Raw genomic sequence first — 5000 nt, 5'->3', positions numbered from 1 at the left:
ACACCACATGCAATACCGCCATCTATGCGCATCTGACAACACTACGTCCGCACCACAAAACATACCGCCATCTGTAGGTCTCCCGCAACATGACCTCCTCCAACGACGATACCGCCATCTATGCGACGCCAAGCCGATTAAGACAGCGATGGCGCCACAGTGCCCGCCTTTCGACGCCACCCACAAAGCCTGCAGCCTCTGTCGACCATAGCACCCAATCTCCAGTGGCTCTGCCGCACGAAGCCGTGGACCGGCAATGACTCCACCCGCACCCGTTCGTGCACCACCCCAACCGCCAAACGCGCACCTCCAGCGGATGAACGGCGGACGTTTCCCGCACTCGTAAAGTGCAATCCACCCCTATAACGTGCGTTTCATGAAGAGTTATTGCCAATATGCGACATTCCCGCTGTCCCTATACATGAGCCGCGACCTGTACCACTTACGAGCGAGAGACGCGATCGCGTTGCTCACTGTACGGCGTCCGATACCGAGCCATCAGCATGTCGGTCCCCATGCGCGTTGCACTCGCACTCGCAGTCGCAAAAACGTGGGGCAAATATATTACGCGGAAGAGTTATAACAGACCGAGCCCCACTGCATGAGGGGAGTCTTTGTCACTAATGTACACAGATGGAACATTTTGGACTGGAACCAGATTACCCGTACACACGGCGCTGATTAGTAATCAATGCAGAGCCATCAAACTACAGAATATATATACAACTGTCCGTATACATGCTGAAAGAGTCTGCCCACAATGGGAACCACACGTCAGCCAGCCACTCTGATCACGCACCACTCTCTGCTTCTAACGGGCGCACATACAATATGTAAGCACCAGCATGGAACAACATCCAGTGCATCCTCTCCGCCACATTACACAATCCACACTATCACAACCAGACCAGGAGGTCCATGCGGAAAATACAATATCCCACCCTTTCGACATCCACCATTGCGCAGATCAGGCACCAACACCCACACATGTCCTATACAACGGTGCACCCAACATCACAATAGTACCTCCTGTCACAGCGCACAAACAATGACATGAGTCAAAGACACAGGTCTGACACAAGCATAGAATTGGAGCGCCGCCTCTAATAAGCCAAAGGTGCATCCTGACGTGACAAATCTGATCATGTCACAAGCATTCACTTACTATAATCACTATCAACGAACCTGCCGCCCCCGCCCCCCCCTACACCTTTCCTTACAACAACGTGTAACCTAACCTAACCTAACCTATGTTGTACCTTAACCTAACCTATGTTGTACCTTAACCTAACCTATGTTGTACCTTAACCTAACCTATGTTGTACCTTAACCTAACCTATGTTGTGCCTTAACCTAACCTATGTTGTGCCTTAACCTAACCTATGTTGTGCCTTAACCTAACCTATGTTGTGCCTTAACCTAACCTATGTTGTGCCTTAACCTAACCTATGTTGTGCCTTAACCTAACCTATGTTGTGCCTTAACCTAACCTATGTTGTGCCTTAACCTAACCTATGTTGTGCCTTAACCTAACCCATGTTGTGCCTTAACCTAACCCATGTTGTGCCTTAACCTAACCCATGTTGTGCCTTAACCTAACCCATGTTGTGCCTTAACCTAACCCATGTTGTGCCTTAACCTAACCCATGTTGTGCCTTAACCTAACCCATGTTGTGCCTTAACCTAACCCATGTTGTGCCTTAACCTAACCCATGTTGTGCCTTAACCTAACCCATGTTGTGCCTTAACCTAACCCATGTTGTGCCTTAACCTAACCCATGTTGTGCCTTAACCTAACCCATGTTGTGCCTTAACCTAACCCATGTTGTGCCTTAACCTAACCCATGTTGTGCCTTAACCTAACCCATGTTGTGCCTTAACCTAACCCATGTTGTGCCTTAACCTAACCCATGTTGTGCCTTAACCTAACCCATGTTGTGCCTTAACCTAACCTATGTTGTGCCTTAACCTAACCCATGTTGTGCCTTAACCTAACCCATGTTGTGCCTTAACCTAACCCATGTTGTGCCTTAACCTAACCCATGTTGTGCCTTAACCTAACCCATGTTGTGCCTTAACCTAACCCATGTTGTGCCTTAACCTAACCCATGTTGTGCCTTAACCTAACCCATGTTGTGCCTTAACCTAACCCATGTTGTGCCTTAACCTAACCCATGTTGTGCCTTAACCTAACCCATGTTGTGCCTTAACCTAACCCATGTTGTGCCTTAACCTAACCCATGTTGTGCCTTAACCTAACCCATGTTGTGCCTTAACCTAACCCATGTTGTGCCTTAACCTAACCCATGTTGTGCCTTAACCTAACCTATGTTGTGCCTTAACCTAACCCATGTTGTGCCTTAACCTAACCCATGTTGTGCCTTAACCTAACCCATGTTGTGCCTTAACCTAACCCATGTTGTGCCTTAACCTAACCCATGTTGTGCCTTAACCTAACCCATGTTGTGCCTTAACCTAACCCATGTTGTGCCTTAACCTAACCCATGTTGTGCCTTAACCTAACCCATGTTGTGCCTTAACCTAACCCATGTTGTGCCTTAACCTAACCCATGTTGTGCCTTAACCTAACCCATGTTGTGCCTTAACCTAACCCATGTTGTGCCTTAACCTAACCCATGTTGTGCCTTAACCTAACCCATGTTGTGCCTTAACCTAACCCATGTCGTGCCTTAACCTAACCCATGTCGTGCCTTAACCTAACCCATGTCGTGCCTTAACCTAACCCATGTCGTGCCTTAACCTAACCCATGTCGTGCCTTAACCTAACCCATGTCGTGCCTTAACCTAACCCATGTCGTGCCTTAACCTAACCCATGTCGTGCCTTAACCTAACCCACGTCGTGCCTTAACCTAACCCACGTCGTGCCTTAACCTAACCCACGTCGTGCCTTAACCTAACCCACGTTGTCGCCTAACGTAACCCACGTTGTCGCCTAACGTAACCCACGTTGTCGCCTAAACCTGCTCTGTAATTGTTATACGACTCGTTCAATTAGTGTAGTGTTGCCCACCCGCAACCCTCGCAATATAGTTCGCTACTCGCACTCCCCGCTCCCCTGTGTATCGCTTCATGTTAAACACCTTGCAAGTCTTGCTCACTTTCCACATGCTCCTGCTGTACACTGTAATGTGGATGGCAGCAGGACGTACATGCCGCCCCTCCCCACGTCCCCACCTTGCCCCCTGCCTTCGCAAGCTGGTTGGTGAGAACTTTGCATGTTCAATGCCCTCCGCATGCGACGTACTCAGGCTACGTTGTGGTGCGGCCTGTGTCAACTGTCCGCTAATGTCGTACGCGTAAACCACAATCTGTACTGCACATTCGTCCTTATGTACTGAATGATACATCGTGGCACATGTGTGACCGTACAACGACTGCGCCCAAAAACGGCGGACCATACAGTGCAAATATTGTGCACGCAGCTACGTGTCGTCTCCCTATGAGAGCTGGATTGCAGTGTGGTACGCCATAGAGACGTGTGGGAGGAACGGACGCCGTGGATGGCGATCAGCATGAGCTGTCTGTTGATGTATTCGGACCTAGTCGTCTCTCCTCACACACCGTGATGGCATGGTGCACCGCGTTCCATATCTGCGACATGCTACAGAGGCCGGTTGACAGTCGTTCGAGCAATGGACATCGCATACGTACGGGGGCCACCTTCCACGTATTGTCTAGGCGTGCACATTTTGTTGCGTGTATGTGGGCAGACGTAGTGTGGCGTGACACCTGACACAGGCATGCAATAATCGTGGAAGTTGCAAATGGCGATGGACGCCTGCGTTTTCTGGTGAAGTTACGCAAATGAACAAATGGTAACCTGTTGTGGTGCGGTTGTTCTCGCTAGGGGTGAATCGGTGATGGCGACGATAGGTTGAGGTACTAACCGGTTGTTCCAGCGATACCCACCATGCCGACGAAACTGAACGGCATCTGGGTGTGAAGCGATACGCGGCGGTGGCTGGGTGGGACCGTCCCCGGCCGGTGAGGGGGCGCCTCCCGGCGTGCTGGCCGCGCGGTGCGTGGGCGCACGCGCTACAGCCGGCTGGTGGGGGCGGCCAGTGGCAGGCGCGCCGGCCGACGGACGCGGCAGGCGTCGCAGCTGCGCGCCGGCGCACCCTGCGCGCGGCGCCGTGCGGCCAAAGTAGGTCCTCGCGGGCCCGGTGCGAAGCGCGGTGGACATCTTCAGTGTGCTGGTCCGATTGAGGACTGTGTGCGTTGAGGATGCGCTGCCGCCCGGCGCTCGGCGCCGCGACGCCGTCTGCTGCTCGGTCGCCCCAGCGGTTCTCGCTGGTGGTTTGTATCGCAGCTGTGCGGATGTGTTGGCGCGTGCGCTGTGCTGGGAGAGTTCGCTTCGGCACCCAAGTGGGGCTTTTGTCCTTCTGTGGCGCTGGCGTTGGAGCTGCCGGTCACCGTAGGTGGCGCGTGTTGTCTCCCGCCGGCAATGCCACGACAGCACGCTCCCGGGCCTCTGTCGGCAGCGGCAAGCTCAGTTGGGAGCACGGGTGGTCGCACCGAAAGCGTCTACTCGCCTAACTCCGGGCGATTGCGCCTCTCTCGAACCCGACCAAGTACTTGGGACGGCGCTGCGCGCCGCCGGGACCTGAGAGGGTTTCGAGGTGTATTGTGCAGGGGAGCTCAGCCTCCTCCTGTTTGCAGAATGATTGAGCGGACGCTTGCGTGTTCGCGCGGGCCCCCGGGACACACTCCCGGGCGGCCGGCTGCTCAGCTCTAGTTGACGCAGCTCCCTGGTTGATCCTGCCAGTAGTCATATGCTTGTCTCAAAGATTAAGCCATGCATGTCTCAGTACAAGCCGCATTAAGGTGAAACCGCGAATGGCTCATTAAATCAGTTATGGTTCCTTAGATCGTACCCACGTTACTTGGATAACTGTGGTAATTCTAGAGCTAATACATGCAAACAGAGTCCCGACCAGAGATGGAAGGGACGCTTTTATTAGATCAAAACCAATCGGTC

The 5000-nt window shown here is 52.7% G+C and overlaps 1 non-coding gene across 1 annotated transcript in view; it reads left to right on the top strand.

The window, feature by feature from the left end:
* Positions 1-4767: 4767 nt before the first annotated feature.
* The window catches only part of LOC124747774, a 1909-nt gene continuing 1676 nt past the window's right edge, over positions 4768-5000 (top strand). Inside the window, exon 1 of the ribosomal RNA XR_007011551.1 lies at positions 4768-5000. This exon is cut by the window's right edge and continues 1676 nt beyond it. This is a non-coding gene — a ribosomal RNA (small subunit ribosomal RNA).

This window comes from Schistocerca piceifrons, unplaced genomic scaffold, assembly GCF_021461385.2.
Source record: "Schistocerca piceifrons isolate TAMUIC-IGC-003096 unplaced genomic scaffold, iqSchPice1.1 HiC_scaffold_391, whole genome shotgun sequence".
NCBI lineage: Eukaryota > Metazoa > Arthropoda > Insecta > Orthoptera > Acrididae > Schistocerca > Schistocerca piceifrons.
This window is presented reverse-complemented; position numbering and strand designations above follow the sequence as displayed.